Genomic DNA, 17,981 nt, shown 5'->3' with positions numbered 1-17,981 from the left:
TAAAACTAGGCAGGTCTGCCATTGGTCAGTGAACTATAAGAGATTTGGTAAATAATAACAGGAGAATTTCTGTGCCATGAAAAAGTTGGCATTTCTTTTAATTAGTTATAATGTATTAATCCTGTGCCAAAGTTTTAAGTATATTTTTTAACAAAGAATATCAGGAAAACTAAACACTGTGCAGAAAAGTACAAGAATTATTTTAATTTTAATGTGCTGTGCATGTTCATTTAATAGGTGTGGTATGGTCTTGATAAAGAGTACTGTGTTGTTTAAAGTTAAAGGAACATTTGTACTGATAAAAAATGTAATTCATTTACAATTAACATTACCATGTGAGGTTAATGATTAAACTAGGTCTTTATAGAGTTTTCATAAAGCATCTACATAGGAAATATGCCTTATTATTGATATAAATGTGAACATCTTGTAGCACTTTTTGTGAAGGTACATCCTTTTCAACTATTCATGTTTATGTATTTTCAAAATTTAATGCCTAAAATGTGTGAAATATATATAATTATACATTTCATTTATATTTATGGCTACCATGTTATAAATGTGCTTATAAGTACTGTTTGTCTAAAATTGTATTTTAAGAATGTGAATTAAAATAAATGTCTTGATTACTTTCATATCCACAAAATGGCATCCACTGCATTATTAATATCTAAAAACAAGTTATAGAGTCTACAGAAGGCAAAGAGTTAAATATATTGTTTGTATAGAGAACACTACATCTTCTGTAGGAACATTGAAAATGGCAAACTCACTAGTCCTGGCTAATAAATTAGACTGAAAGGATTTGAGAGAAATGGATGAAAATCTACATAGATCTCCATCATCAGAAAATTTAGTAAAGACCAGTAGTGCTAATTACCTCATTTTGACGAATACATTGTAAGTTGGCAATCTGTTTTTCTGTATGCAGATCATGCAAGAATTTTAACACTAGAACAAACATCATAAATCCACCAGCCAACTCTATTAGAAATTTAGGCCTAGAAATTTAGAAGCCTTAAAGGAAGATAAAGACCATGAACTTCCAGCAACCGAGGAAGGGTAGGAGCAGGAGGAGCGGTCTTCCCCAGGAAAGCACGTCACCTGGTTGACTAGTGCAAATAGTCAGCCCTGAAAACATGCATACAAGTAGCATTTTATGGACTAAATAGATTATCTTTAAGTGTGTGTGTGTGTGTGTGTGTGTGTGTGTGTGTGTGTGTGTGTGTGTTATATGCATGCAATAATAGTTTCTTTAAGGCCATGGATTTGAAGGAGAGTTGGAAGGGCTATATGGAAGGTCTTGGAGGGAGGAAAGGAAAGGGAGAAATATTGTAATTAAATGATAATGAAATTTAAAAACATGTAAAATACATTAAAAACAAAGCTGGAACATATGCAGGAAAGAGTTGAGGCATTGGAGGTGGCCAGGGAGTCAGTAATGACTCTTGTTTAAGCTGAAGGACCTTGATTCTGTTCCCTCACTTCTGGCGTCCTCTGTTCCCAGGCTTATTAAATAAGAATTTTCCATACCTTGCAGAGTTATGTTGAATAGAAAGAGATGATTGATAAATGCCCAGTAGCCTAATGATTGATGTGTCTTTAACTGACAAAGGGACTGTTTTCATTATTTACACACACAGTACTCTATATGATGGGAAGTACATATTTTGTGGACTACTTATGACTAAAATTAGAATGATCTACCCACATTCATTGTAGACTCCACTCACCTCAATAATGTTAGGGTTCTCATCTATGTTCACTAAAGTTCCACAGCAAATGCTTATTGTCAGAAAGCATGTGTTCCTCTTATGCTGGAAATCAATACAGGTATAGAACGTGTGACCTGTGAATCTTGATTTTAAGCCTTTATGTATTTAATGCCCTTTGCACTCTTTACTTTAAAAGTAGAGAAGTAGCCAGGTGTTGGTGGTCCATGACTTTAATCCTAGGAGGCTGAGGCAGGCAGATCTCTGTGAGTTTGTAGAGAAGTAATTCCAGCCAATTTGTTATTTGGTTAATTAAATTATTAGCTCAACTTTTCAAATTGTGCAGTTACAAAGTTAACAAAATACAATTCTTACTAACAATTCTAGGAACTTTAAAGTACTTTTTTTAAGTAAGCTTCTTTGATACCAACTTTTTTGTCTTCCCTCAAATAAAATAACTGAGACCATTATGGGGAAAAAATGCTGTGTTTTCCCAGAAACATCATTTCTTATCATTCTGATGGAACGGTGAGGCATATCAGGGAAGCAATCCCATTTCCAATGTGGAATAGTGACATATCAGTGTCACTATCCCTCCCCCCGCCTCCTGAGAACAGCCGATCAGTACGAATGCTGCTGTGGGTTGTCTGACACACACAAGATGTTACTTTCAGAGATGAATGTGCTGCCTTATCACTCATTCCTGAATAACAGCCACATGCAGTGTTCGCATATTGCACAGGAAGCTGAAGGATGTCACATCTTTTCAAGCCGCTGAGAACTTTGGGTTTTTGGATGTTATCTTTTAAGCATTTGTGACACATTACTGAGGGCATGACCCAACTATTCCTGAGAAATCTAAGACTCCAAAAATAGGTCTGACTACATTTGGCTTTAAAGATGGAATAGTCTTGTTTCAAGAAAGTTACTCCTGCCATATGGCTTGGCGAATAGATGTGTGTGAGCATGAAGGAAAAGGAGATGTATTGATTGATACATAGGAACTCTGTTACGTCAGCATAGCAGGATGTTAATCTTTTGAATGTAAATAACCTTTCTTCTTTAAAGCAAATTTAGATCTATAGAAAAGTTACAGATAAGTAGAGTTCCTCACAGGTCCCCTCTTGTTGACATTTGTCACAATCAAGGAACCAACGGAATTTAACACACACCATTCAGATTTTGTAGTTGTCTTCTAGTAACTCTCCTGCCATGTTTTCTAGTGTGACTTAGTATCACCTCACCCTTTCTTGAAGATTTTCAGCAGTTTCTCTGGGATTTGTTTTCCCCTAAACTGGCAGTTTTGAGAAATACTGATCAGGCCTACTAGACTGTCTCTCTGTGGTGTCTTTTATAAGATTGGCCCTCATAGGCTTATATACTTAAATGTTTAGGGAGTGACAGTATTTGAAAGGGTTAGGAGGTGTATCCTTGCTGGAAAAAGTGTGTCACTGGAGGTGATTTTGAGGTTTCAAAAGCCCAAGCCAGGCCCAATGGCTCTCCCTTCCTTATGCCTGCAGATCTAGATATAGAACTCTCAGCTGTTTTTCCAGTATAATGTCTGTCTGCATGATGTCATGCTCCCAGCCATGATGTTAATGGACTAAACCTCTGAAACTGTAAGCCAGCCCCAAATAAATGCGGGGAAAAAAAAAAAAAAAGAGTTGACAAGGTCATGGTGTCTTGTCACAGCAGTAGAACACTACTACATTGGCTTAATCTGTTTCCATATAGCACAGTGCCATGGCAAATGCACCTCTTTAAGGCCAACACTCTGAAGTCAGAAGCAGGAAGGTCTCTGTGAATTCCAGGCCAGGCCAGTCAGGACTATGCAGAGAGACCCTGTCTCCAAAAAAAAAAAAATCGGCTAAACAAAAATGGTGAGTGTGACATCACCACCTTTCAATGAGAACATGTCATATGTCATATCAAGAGTAAGAGTAGCTGCTCTAAACACAACCCTCCAGTATTAACCTGGACCACCTGGCCAAGATAGTTGTACTCAGTTCCTTGTGTTCTCCACACTCTTAGTGTACTCTGAGCTTCAGAACCAAATCACAAAGCACAGCCCTTACTCCAGGAACAGGGAATTAAACACCCATCTTATGGAGGAGGAGGAGCATAGTACATCATTATTTGGACTTCTGTGTTGGAGACTTATCTCTTCACACCAATGTGCTTTTCTTGCCAACTACTTACATTATCTTGAATTCATGAATATTCTGTTTTCTGTCCAAGATTACATTAGTGGTGGCCAAGGGACATATGTACACTTTTACAGGAGTTAATGAAATTTGAAACATTTTACACGAGGACATCTGATATGGGATGCCATGCTCTATTTTATAGTCCTTTAGAATTCATTTTCCTGTAAATATCAAGTATATGTATTCTTAACTTGCCATGACTTTAAGTGTATACACAGTCACAAGTCACATAAGGACATTTTAGTCAATAACAGGCTGCACATATGGTGATGGTTCATAGGATTATAATGGAGCTGAAAGATTCCTCCTGCATAACATTCTTGCTGTGCCTCTTCTATACTTAGATGTATACAGATAACACAATGACAGTTGTGTTGTACAATGTTCCATGGAGTAACATGCAGTTCGGGTTTGTAGCCTAGTTGTGCAGGAGACTATGCCATCTAGTTTTCTCTCAGTACAATCCTTGATGGCCACATGAGGAGTTCACGTGGTGGCTCATGACTCAGACCACATCGAGACCCAGGACTCTACAGAAGACTTCACCTAAGTGTTACATCATAAATGGAACACCGTATCCCACCTCTTGCCTGAGATGGTCCTACCACAGTGGTAGGTAGGCAGCCATTCTAAAGCAAGTGCTGTGGACATGAGATGACAGAGTGGTCATTTTCCTCTCCAAGGAACAGAGAAATCTCATGACACCCAGGCTCTTTCTCCCTGATACATGCTACTTATTTTTTTTTTATACTAGTAAAAGTGGCTCCTTAATTGCTAAATTTGTACCTCATCTTCAACCTGTACAAGGTGATTTAAGGAGCCGGGAAAGGAAGTTCTCTGTCCTTTTAGGAGAGAAAGAGCACAGAAACTCTGCTTCTGACAAATGAAAACTTGCTGTGCTCAAACAACATTGCTCTCATCCAGTTTTACTCATTCCGTCTTTGGAAGAAACCTGAATGTAGTTCTTTGTCAAGAATTTGCCCAGCCCCAATTTTCACCCTTACAAAGGAAATTTCTCCCTCCCAGTCAAAGCTAAAACAAAGGATAACTGCACCCGAATGCCCATTCTCTGCTAACTCTGAACTGGCCACAAGCTTAGCACTCACCTGGCATGCAGACCATTCAGAGGCCACTCAGAGACTGGCCTCAGCTTAGCAATACTGTCACAGAAGGACAGTCCAGAGTGGCCAAGGGTATAGACAATAACCCTAAAGGGTTACAAGGCTGAGGAGGACTGCCTGGTGTGGATTTTATTGTCACTGTGTGGTTTTCCTTTCTACTTTGCTTTTGAAAAGATGCATACGTTATTTTGTTTTTAAATTAATGTAAATACCTAAGAACGTTTAGGAAGCTAGTGAACAAGTAACTTTGTTCAAGAACAAGAGCCAGGCAGAGCTGAATTCTTCTGCACACTGGAACAGGCCTTCTCAGGACAAAAGGGAAGCACGTGGCTGCTGACAGGCGCATAGCAGTTGACCTGAAATAAAGCCTGAATATTCATTCTCCTCCCATAGTCTCCCCTCAGCACTGTTTTGGACTTTCTGTTTATCTATACACGTATTTGAACCTGGAACAGACTGTGGTCTTCAGTCTCACACTATACCAGCTGTAGCTGTCATTTAACACAGCTTAAAACAAGACTGCTACCCCTCCACCTCCTACCTCTGCTTCTGTGGAAGCATGGCTCAGAGCTGTGAGGAAAATCTCCGTGTTTACACCTCATAGGCATTTCAGTTTCCTAACTGTAAAGACAGACAGTGATCAGGAAAAGACAGAGAATGACATTGGCAAGAGCTATCAGGAACCAGTACTCTGTGGGGTTTAAGAAGCAGATGTCTCCGCCTTCATAATTAAATATACTCTTTTGGGCGGGGGCTGCCCTACATTCTGAAATTGGAACTGAATGGAATGGAGGGAGAAGGCATCTTCACTTTTCATCTTCATCTTCCTCTAAGAAGAAAAACTTGAGCCATTCCGGCCAATGTCTTTACCCCTTTTAGACCAGTGGTAGCTTCTTGTCTGATATTCTTGAACTCGAGAGTCTAAGGCAGGGGGATTGAATTGCTACCTTGAAGCCAGCTTGGGCCACAAAGCAAGACCCTGTCTAACAACAATAGAAGTCATTCAGTAATGAATAAAACCAATGTGTTTCATAAATGTTTGCTTCCTCCATATAGTCCAACAGGCTTCACTCATAATTGTCTTCTTATAAAAACAATAGGTATGGGCTCACTCCACATACACAAAGACAAGAAAGAGACTTGGTGAGCTGTCCTGTCCCCTCCCCGCCTCCCACTCCACCTAACAATCTGTGGTTGCCTTGTTGACGTTCTCCTGGATTGGTACGCAGCACGTGTATAACAAATCTTCCTTTGCTGCAAGAGTGAACCCAAGAGAGAAGTCACTGGGTTATTTATAAATGGGATTTCCCAGAAGCAGCGTATTGGTTACTTACTTGAATAGTGGCTGTGGCTGAATGTCCGACGGAAATGGCTTAAGCGAGAAAGGATTTCTGCGGGCTCATGGTTTAAGGACTCACAGAGCGTGAAGGTGAAGGAAGCAGCTTGCCTCTGTGAGGGAGGAAGTATGAGGCAGTGTCACGTCATATTGGCAGCTGGGAAGCAGACAGCTAGGGCCTGGACCTGCCAAGCCATAACCCAAACAATGCCCTGTCAGCTAAACCTTGTAGCTAAAAGATCCCTCAACCACCCCACCACCACCACCACCAAAACGGTGCCACCAGCTGGGACCAAGACTATGAGTCTCTTAGAAGCCATAAGCAGCCTTTAAAGTCTGTATCAAAAGGTAATCCTTCCTTAATGCTCTCAAATTTACCTTATATTTTGCATAGCATCCCAAATTGGCCTTTTGTTAGTTAGCTATGTCCGCACTTATATAAAGATACATTGTGTTTGAGCCAAACTGGAATCCAGATGCAGAGAGGGAGGACAAGACCAGGCTCCAGAAACACATAGAGACAGCTGACCTGAACAAGGAGGAGCTAATGGACCCCCAGACTGATAGCTAGGAATCCAGCATTGAACCAACTCAGACTCCCTGAACATGGGTCTCAGCCAGAAGGACTGAGCAGTCTAAGGGACCTCAGACAGTGGAACCGGGATGTATTCCTGGTGCACAAAAGGACTTTGAGAGCCCATTCCCCATGGAGGGATACTCCCTTAGCAGGAGGGAGGGCCTAGTCCCTACTCCAAATGGCTTGACAGATTTAGATGATCCCTCCTGGAAGGCATCACCCTACATGTGGAGTGGGGGGGGGGGAGATGGGGAGCATGGGAGGGTGGGAGAGAGGGAAAGAGGGAGGGAGGGGGAACTGGGATCAATATGAAAAATAAGAAAAATAAAATAATCTTTAAAAAATACTGTGTCAAACCTTTCAGATGGTATTTTAGATTAAATTTTGATATATGAATTTCTATGAATCTATTATAACTTGCATTTTATTTTTTAGTTTTCTTTAATGTCTACCTGGTGTTAACACCTGGAACTTTTCTTCTGCTTTCTTGTAAATCAATATTGGTTAGTACTATTTAAAATATACATTTGGACTTGTCTTGATTTAAATAGAACATAAAATGGAATGCCTGATGTTTTGATGTTTTAGTGGGCTGTGACAGTCTGTTTTTTGTTTTGTTTTTACCAAACCTTACTGAAGGAACTGGTGTGTTCCTTATGTAGCTGACCCATAATAGGTTTGGAAGATGTTCTCACTTTACTGTCAGAGAGAAACAATTACCTGAAGAAGTAAGACTCATTTTCTGATTTTGATACCATCAAAGCAGACTTTAAAATGCACTTTGATCTGTCCCTTTGACAGACAATTCACTGGTTGAATTCAACCTTTTAATTTTTTTTGTTTATTTGTTTTGGTTTTGCTTTTTAGAGGCAGGGTTTCTCTGTGTAACAGCTCTGGCTGTCCTAGATCTCACTTTGTGTACCAGGCTGGCTTCAAACTCAGAGAGATCCACCTGCCTTTGCCTCTGGAGTTCTAGGATTAATTGCATGTGCCACCACACTGGCAAACCTTTTAATTCCTGCATTAAGTGATCATGACCTGGTTCTGCACCAATAAACTGCTATGTAATCAGGGTGATCATCACATTAGCTCTTTGTACCTCTAAGTTCCTAATTGTCATGGGGTCTCCCTTCTGCTAGCTATAAGGGTATGGGTGCAGACACAAAATAACAGCCAATCTTATAAAAGCTTCCTTTAGTCCATGAAAGGAAATGGGATGCAGGGGAACCCTGTTACTTAGTTAACAAAACTCTAGTTTCTGCAATCTAAATAGCAAGTTGCAATCACTTTATAGCATCAATAAGTCATAAAAATATTTTATTGGACATGATTTTTAAAAGTAGTCTCTAGCCCTGAACATGAAAGTGGTGTCTTATTCTTTATCACCTTCTGTCCTTGATTAAAATACTATGCGAAGTGAATATCGGCGACAGTCATTTCCAGGATTCCTAATTGAAAGACTGTGGGCTGAGTCTCTCTTCCTGTCTTGAGTTTATAATTTGAGTCACTTTAAGTGCCTCAGTTTCACACCTGCCAGTGTTCTGCTGGAAGAGGGTAGCCAGTTGTCTTTTGAGTAACTTATTTTCCTTCTAGCATTTTCAATGTTTGTGGGCTAGACAAGTGTTCTCTTTCACATAGATGGTGATGAAGACCTAGCTGTTGTGTAATCTGTCACCACACTATGGTAGAGACCTCAAGGTCTGTTTGTGTTCATTGACAAAAGCCTTATCCTCCAGCCTAGAGAAGAGAGCTTTGTGGAGAATGTTCAGATACAAAGTGCCAGAAAGGTAGCCTGCACTTGACAAAATAAAAAATACAGAAGACCATGTCTCCGTCCTCCTGAGTGCTTCTCATTCCAGAATGTGAAATCACAGCTAGCACTAACATAAGCTGGACCAAGGACAGGAATGTGATTATCCAGAGAATCCCAAGGAATTTAGGCTGTTTTTTTGTTTGTTTGTTTTTGGTGTTTTCATTTTTGGTTTTTTGTTTGTTTGTTTTTGTTTTGAGAAGAAAACAGATCTACCTTGCCTAGAGAGCTTGTTTTGAAATACAACAAGACTTGAAAAGAATGGCTAGGTGATGGGGGAGACCTCATTGAGCATCTTCAGCGTCTAGAAATGTCATATGCTTTTCTTGTTACCAGCCTATAAATATGACCTGCTGCTCCCTGTCTCCTTTGGGGCACCACTTATAACTGAATCTGACATTCCGAGTGATACCAGCATCTTTACAGAACCCTGAGTACGCCCACACCCCATCTCCTCATTGGTGGCACTTCCGTTCTGCCTGTGCTTTCCAGGATGAATGGCGTTTGCCTACTATGTCAGAAGCTCACAGCACCTGATTTTCTGATTCTACTCCGTATTTTCTGTTGATATTATGTAGTAAAGCTAAACTCTAAATAAATGAAATTCATAGGAGGAAGCTGGTGATTAGTTTATAGCACACAGTGCATACAGCAGGTGGTCCATGCCTGCCTGACTTCCAGGTGACATTCCGGTTGATGGGTCTCAGGTGACTTTCTCTAGTGTGGGTGGAAATCTTCTGAGTAAAAGTTTTTTCCTGATAGTTGTAGGGGCCGACTCCTTTCCCCTCTGTTTGCATGTGTTCGGGGGTATTATACCTCCCTCTCAGGAGATCCTTCCCCCAAGCTGGACCTCTACCAGCTAAGGTTGGCCTGTGATGTTCCTACACCCTGACATTTGCCCACTCGTCTTTACCTAGCCATGGTTCTTGAGAACATTTTCTTTTTTCTTTCTTTCTTTTTTTTTTTTTTTTTTTTTTTTTTTTTTTTTTTCATGACAAGGTTTGTCTGTGTAGCCCTGACTGTTCTGGAACTCACTCTATAGACCAGGCTGGCTTCAAACATACAGAGATTCTCCTGACTTTGCCTCCTGAGTACTGGGATTAAAGGCATGTGCCACCACAGCTTGAAATTACGTTTTTATCTCACTGAAATGAGCACTTTTGATAGTACCAGTCATGACAGTCATGGACCTTTTCTTTTGAGCCCAGTATACTTGAGATCTTCATACGGGAGATACATGCTTGATTGCTAACTAGGTGGAAACACCAGACCCCAATCCTAGAGGGAAAAACCTGAAGCTCATGAGTGATTATTAAACTGTTTTGTCCCTATTAAACATGTCTGTGTTTTGGTGATAGTTTGTGTGGATGCACATGCATGTATGCATTTGTGTAGAAGACAGAAGACAATTCTGAGTTTTGTGACTCAGGAGCTATCCACTCTCTGTTTATGACAGGGGTGAGGTCTCTCTATGGCTTAGGGCTTTTTGATTCAGCAATGCTGGTCAAGGGACTACAGGAATCCTTCGGTCTGCCTTCCCAAGACTAGGAATGTAAGTGTGGGCCACCACACCCAGCTTTCTAACATACATTCCAGGGCCATCCCCAGTCCTTATGCTTCACAGCACAGCCGACACTTTGCCTCTCCATCCTAGAAATGTCTAAGTGTCCCTTTCTTACTTGCCATTTCTATGAGTACAATTATGTAACACATGAGCTTGGGTTAGAAGTATATTGCTTCTGCCATAGAGGATACTTAATAAATCCTGTATGACTGGACAAATAGATATACACTTAGATGGATAATTGAAGTGGATGTCTGTCTGCTGTACTTACAGACAGCCACCAACTTTAAGATTATTTTCTTTAAATTATACAGTACTTTTTAATAACTGTTTTATACCAAGGTACCCACATCCCATTCTATTCCCTTTGCAACAAAACAAACTTTGCAAAAATGGATGACAGATTATGATTTTTGACTTACAGGTAGGAACACTCTTTCAAATGTGAAGCACTGATCTACACACTTTATATGTACTATGTTTTGAAATCTTGTTATTGCCAAAGGTAGAAAGGATATGAGAGCAATCTGGCTGCAATATCCATTGCCCCATTGCCCATAGAGTCTTTGGGCTGATCTGGCAAATGAGGTAGGTGCTTTCTTCTTCCCTCATTGCTCTGTATGCATCCCTCCCAAAGTTCCATGTTTCATCACATGGGCTAACCTTTCCCAATAGAGGAGGACTATTCTTAGGTCAAGGGTAATCAAGCAACTGTACTACTCTAATGGAACATCCTCAGAGCTCTTGTCCAAAAGATGGAAGCAATTCATCTTAATCAACAAGCAAATTAATGTATAGAATTTAGCATAAGCCAAGAATGGGATATTGATAACCACAAAAGGATAAAGTTCTCATTCATACTATAATATGAGTGAATATAAGTAAAATAAGCCAAACTCAAAAGGACAAATGTTGCTCCATTTGTATGAAATAGGTGTGTGTTGGTTTGAAAGAAAATGGCCCCCAAAGGGAGTGGTACTATTACAAGGTGTGGCCTTGTTGGAGGAAGTGTGTCAATGTGGGGATGGGCTTTGAGGTCTCTTTTGCTCAAGCTTCCCTCAGTGTGACTATCAGTCAACTTCCTCTTGCCTGAAAGATGTAGCACTCTCAGCTTCAGCACCATGTTCCAGCACAAACATGCCTTCATGTTCCCCATCATGATGACAATGGACTGAACCTCTGAAACTGTGCACAAGCCCTCTCAATTAAATGTTTTTCTTATAAGAGTTGCCTTGTTCATGACGTCTGCTCACAGCAATAAAAACCCTAAGATAAGAAAATTCAGATAGCTGGTGAATAGCTTAGAAATTACCAGGGATATAAGGGGGAGCAAAGGAGAGTAAAGTGCCAAGGGACATGATAATTGAGGAGTACTGTTGGTTTCCAACAACACTGCTGAATATTGCAGGCAACTGTGACACAATGGTGTCAGTGTATCTAAACAGTCTCAGCATGAAAGGAATGCACTAAAAATAGAGCATTAGAAACTTCTTGTCAGGAGGCGGAGGCAGGCAGATGTCTCTAAGTTCGAGGCCAGCCCAGTCTACAGAGCTAGTTACAGAACAAACTCCAAAGCAATACAAAGAAACCCTCTCTCAGACAGATAGGAAGAAAGGAGGGAGGGAGGGAGGGAGAAAAAAACAAGCAAACTTCTTGTTTCAAAAACAAACAGACACACCTTCATGGACCATTTACCACAGTGGTCCAGCATGGAAGTTGTCATGACAAGCAGTGAGTGAGTAGCCAGATGTGAACATGAACATGAGTCCTAATTGCTTTGCTGTGCACTTGAAAAACAATGCACACTTAGGCCACACCAAATTATTTTTTATATTTTCTTCAATAATAAATGAACCGCAGCTCTTTGTGGTTTTTGTATTTGTAAACATTAAAAAAAAAGTGTCCTGCCCCCTTGGAGGGTCTTCAAGGACACCAGCATCTTTTTCTAGGATCCCTCCTGAAGGACTTGCCTATGGCTGTTTTACAGGTTAAGTTTCATACACTGTCAAATAATGATTAGGATATGGCATGTAAGCCAATGACAGCCACTTATCATCAAGTATTGTGTTCCATATGTAACTGTGTGAGCCATACTGTCATGTGGCAGGCAGCATGGGACACTTATTTTCACTAGCAATGCCACTGGCATGCGTGCATAGCACTTCCTTGTCACTGGGCAGCAAGAAACGTTCAGCCCCCTAACATCAGGGCCACTGTGTTGGCTCAAATATTACATGATGCAAAGCTCTAATTTAAATGAAACCTCGAAAGGGGTTTCTGTAGCTTACGGAGCTCTTCTGTAGCTTACGGAGCTCCACAGAGCAAGGCGTGTTTCAGAGAAAGAGGAATGTCTTTTTTTCTTAAAATGCAATAACATGGGAATTCTAGAATATGAATGGCAAGCGGGAGTCCTGTGGTGTTTTTCATTGGGTCTTTCCCTTTGATGGTTTGTTGTTCAGTCACTAGTCATCTCGGGCCATTTACCTTCATTCTCTCCACAAATAAAATGTATTATTGCCATCTCATCAGCTCTTTTGGAATATATCTTCAACGAAGACTTATTCCCTTTCATATCAAAGAGGTATGCTAGCTAATGTCCCCTGTAGGAAGCAAAGATGGCTAGAAATACTGCATTCAAATCCTTTCTGCTATCAGAAGTCACATCATAGAGTAGGAAGTATTCCCAGGAAAATAACTGTAAGATTGTTAATAGAATATTTTATTAATTCATTAAAATATATGTGTGTGTGTATAATTTTTCTGTATTCTAAGTTTTTGACACCTTTTCTAACTTTATTTTAACTTATATTCTTCTTTCATATATTACATCTTGACCTCAGTTCCCCTCCCTCTACTCCCCCACCTCCAATCTCCCATCTCTGCCAGGTTAACTCCTCCTTTGTTTCCAAAAAGAAAGAAAGAAACAGAGAAAGCCTCCCATGGCCTAACAAGGTACAAACCCTCTTATCATGTCTGGAAATGGCAATCCAGTAGGAGAAAGAGTGTCCCAAGCACAGGCAAAAGAGTTAGAGACACCCCCACTCCTATTATTGGGAATCCAAAAGAACACCAAGCTACACAAACATAATGTATGTGCAGAGGACCCAGCTCAGACCCACATAGCATCCCTGTTTGTCACTGCTCTGTGAGCCCCTATGAGCCCTGCTTAGTTGATTCTGTGGGCCCTGTTCTTGTGGTTTCCTCAACCATTCTTGCACCTACACTCCTTTCTCCCAGCCTTTGGCGTGCCCCTGGCTCTGACTATTGTTTGGGTATGGGTTTCTGCATCTGCTCCAATCAGTTTCTGGAGATGCCCCTCTCATGAAAAGTAGGCTAGCATTGACCTATGGTTTGCTTTTTTTTGGTTTGTTGGTTTGGTTGTTTGGTTTTTGGTTTGGGTCTTTTGTTTTTGTTGCTGCTATTTGTTTGTTTGCCAGTTGTGTTTGGTTCTATCCTGCTCTCTGGGCTGCCCTGCCTCTGGTTCCTGGCCATCCAGACAGTGTTAAGCATGGGCTCCCTCTCATGGTGTGGGCCTCAAGTTGAACCAGTTGTGGGTTGGCCACTCCCACAGGTTTTGTGCCACTACTGCCCAGCACAGATTGCAGGCAGGACAGATTGTAGATCAAAGATTTTGTGGCTGGACTGATGGCCCAGTACCACTGCTTTTCTTGTTTAGAATAGTCAGTCTGGGCTCATATCCACCATTACTAGGGGACTTCACTAGAGTCACTCTCATAGATCCCAGGGAGTTTCCACATTGTCCACAAATATGCCTGAAATCCCACTGGGCTCAAGTCCACCCTCAAAATCTATTCTATTCCCCCTTCCCAGGGAGATACATGCATCCCCCTTTGAGCCCTCCTGCTCACTTAGCCTGTGGGTCTGAGGATTATAGCATGATTATCCTTACTTAACAGCTAATGTCCGTTTATAAGTGAGTACATACTCTTGTTTGTCTTTTCTGGGTCAGGGTTGCCTCACTCAGGATGATTTTTTTTCCAGTTCCATCCACTTGCCTGCACATTTCATGGTGTTATTTTTTAACAGCTCAGTAATACTCAGTTGTGTAAATGTGCCACATATTTTTTTACCCATTCTATGGTTGAGGGGCATCTAGGTTGTTTCCAGTTTCTGGCTATTGTGAATAATGCTGCTATGAACATGATGGAGCAAATATCCTTGTGGTAGCACAGAGGGTGTGTGTGTGTGTGTGTGTGTGTGTGTGTGTGTGTGTGTGTGTGTGTATGTCTATGTATATGTATATACATACATACATACATACATACATACATACATACATATGTCCAAGAGAGTGATAGAGCTGAATCTTAAGGTAGCTTGATCCTCTGTTTTCTGAGGAACAGCCATATTGATTTCCATAGTGGCTGTACAAATCTTCACTCTTAACAGTCATGGAGGAGTGTTCCCCTTGCTCCACATCCTTGGCAGCATGAGTTGTTACTTATGTTATTGATCTTAGCCATTTTGACAGTCGTTAGATGGAATCCCAGAGTGCTTCTGATTTGCATTTCCCTGATGGCTAAGGAGAGTGAATATTTCTTTAAGTGTGTCTCAGCTATTTGAGATTCCTCTGTTGAGAATTCTCTGTTTAGGTCTGTACCCATTTTTTAATTGGATGGTTTGGCTTATTGATGTCAAGTTTCTTGGTGTGTGTGTGTGTGTGTGTGTGTGTGTGTGTGTGTGTGTGTGTGTGTGTGTGTGTGCTCGCCTTCTGTCAGGTTTGGAATTGGTGAAGATCACTTCCCATTCTTTAGGCTGCCCTTTTGTCCTATTAACAATGTCCTTCGCCTTGCAAAAGCTTTTTCGGATTTATGAAGTCCCATTTCTAGATCACCATTCTTAGTGTCTGTGCTATTGGTGTCCTATTCAGGAAGTTGTCTCCTGTGCCAATGCATTCAAGGCTATTCCCCACTTTTTCTTCTGTTAGGTTCAGTGTATCTGGTTTTATGTTGAGTTATTTGATCCACTTGGACATTAGTTTTGTAAAGAGTGATAGATTTGTGTCTATTTGCATTTTTCTATCTGCAGGCATCCACTTAGACCAACACCTTTGTTAAAGATTATCTCTTTTTTTCCATCGTGTATTTCTGGCTTCTTTATAAAAAAAAAAAAAAAAAAAAAAAACAGATATCCACAGGTGTGTGGTTATACATCTGGATCCTTGATTCAATTCCATTGATCAACTGGTTTTTATGGCAGGATCATGAAATTTCATTGATTAACTTGTCTCTGTGTATGTCAGTATCATACAGTTTTTATTACTATAGTTCTGTAGAAAATCTTGAAAGCAGAGATTGTGATACCTCTGGAAATTCTTTTATTTCCACAGGATTGTTTTAGCTATCCTGGGTTGTTTGTTTGTTTGTTTGTTTGTCCATATAAAGTTGAGTGTGGTTATTTCAAGATCTGTACAGAGTGTTGGAATTTTGATGGGGATTGCATTGAATCTGTTAAATGCTTTTTGTAAAATATCCATTTTTACCATAAATCCTTCCAATCCATGAGCTTGGGAGATCTTTCCATTTTCTTCAATTTCTTTCTTCAAAGACTTGAAGTTTTTCCACTTATTTGGTTACAGTTACTCTAAGATATTTTATATTATTTGTGGCTATTGTGAAGTATGTTGTTTCCTTGATTTATTTCTCCATCCATTTGTCATTTGTGTAAGGGGGGGTGCTGTGTTTTTGTTATAGTTTTTTTTTTTTTTAATCTGTATCCAGTTACTTCACTAAAAATGTTTGCCAGCTGTAGGAGCTCCCTGGTAGAATGTATGGGGTCACTTAAGTATGCTATCATATCATCACTGAATAACTTCTTCCTTTCTAATTTGTATCTCTGTTGTATTTGATTTCCATTTGTTTGCTCTAGATACAACTTATAATACTATACTGAGAGTAGAGAGCCTTGTCTTGTTCCTGATTTTAGAGAAATGCTTTGAGTTTCTCTACATTTAATTTGATGTTGGTTATGGGCTTGCTGTAAATTACATTTATTATGTTTAGGTGTGTCCCTTGTATCCCTTATCTCTCCAATACTTTTATCATGAAGTGGTGCTGGATTTCAACATCTAATGAGATAATCATGTAGGTTTTTTTTTTTTTTTCTTTCAGTTGTTTATATGGTCGGTTACATTGACACATTCTCTTATCTTGAACCATCCTTGCATCTCTGGGATGAAGTCTACTTGATCATGGAAGATGACTTTTTTTTTTTTTTTTTTTTTTTTTTTTTGATGTGTTCTTGGGTTCTGTTTGCAATATTTTTTTGAGTATTTTTGCAACTATATTCATGCAGGAAATTGGTCTGTAATTCTTTCTTTGTTGAATCTTTATGTGGTTTGGGTACCAGGGTGGCTGTGGCCTCATGAAATAAATTTGGCAGTGTTCCTTTTGTTTGTTTGTTTGTTTGATTTTTTTTTTTTTGGTGTGTGTGTGTGTGTGTGTGTGTGTGTGTGTGTGTATGTGTGTAATAATTTGAGGAGTATTGAGTATTGTTATTATCTCTTCTTAGAAAGTCTGGTAGAATTCTGAGCTAAAACTGTCTGGCCCTGAGCTATTTTTGGTTTGGAGACTTATAATGACTGCTCCTACTTCAGGGGTTATAGGCCAATTTAAATTGTTTATCTGATTTTGATTTAACTTTGATAAGTAGTATCTTTTGAGAAAATTATCCACTTTTTATATTTTCCAGTTTTGTGACATACAAATTTTTAAAGTATGACCTACTAATTCTTCAGATTTCCTCAGCGTCTATTCTTCTTGTTTCTGATTTTTTTTTAACAGATATTTTCTTTTAGTTAGTTTGGATAAGGGTTTATCTATCTTGTTGGTTTTCTCAAAAAATCCCCTCTTTCTTTTGTTGCCTCTTTGTCTTGTTCTCTTTGTTCTTATTGTATTGATTTCACTCCTCAATGGGTTTATTTCCTATCTACTCTTCTATGAGCTTGCTTCTTTTTGTTGTTCTAGAGCTCTTAGGTGTGCTGTTAAGCTGCTAATATGAGATCTCTTCAATTTCTTTCTGTAGTCACTTAGTGCTATAAACTGTCCTCTTAGCTCTGCTTTCATCATATCCCATAAGTTTGGGTGTGTTGAATTTTAGGAAATCTTTAATTTCTTTCTTTATTTCTGCCTTCACCCAGTGGCCATTCAGTAGAGAGTTGTTCAGTTTCCAAGAGTTTATTAGCTTTTTGTTGTTTCTGTTGTTGAAATCCGGTTTTAATCCATGGTGGTCTGATAAGATGCAGAGGGTTATTTCAGTTTTCTTATAGCCATTGAGATTTACTTTGTGACGAGTATTTGGTTAATTTTGGAGAATGTTCCATGAGGTGCTGAGAAGAAGGTATATTCTTTTGTGTTTTGGGTAAAAATGTTCTGTAAATTCTGTTAGGTCCATTTGGTTTATAACGTCTGTTAGCTCCAGTGTTTCTCTGTTTGGTTTTTGTCTGGATGTCCTGTCCACTTGTGAAAGTGGAGTATGAAGTCTTCCTCAATGTGTGAGGGTCAATGTGTTTTCAGTATCAGTAATGTTTCCCTTAAAAATGTGGGTGCCCTTGTGTTTGGAGAATAGATGGTAAGAACTGAAAGATCATCTTGGTGGGCTTTTCCTTTGATGACCATGAAGTGCTCTTCTCTGT

This window comes from Phodopus roborovskii, unplaced genomic scaffold (genome assembly GCF_943737965.1).
Source record: "Phodopus roborovskii unplaced genomic scaffold, PHOROB, whole genome shotgun sequence".
NCBI classification, from domain to species: Eukaryota; Metazoa; Chordata; class Mammalia; order Rodentia; family Cricetidae; genus Phodopus; species Phodopus roborovskii.
The sequence above is the reverse complement of the archived record's forward strand: the minus strand, read 5'-3'. Positions refer to the sequence as shown.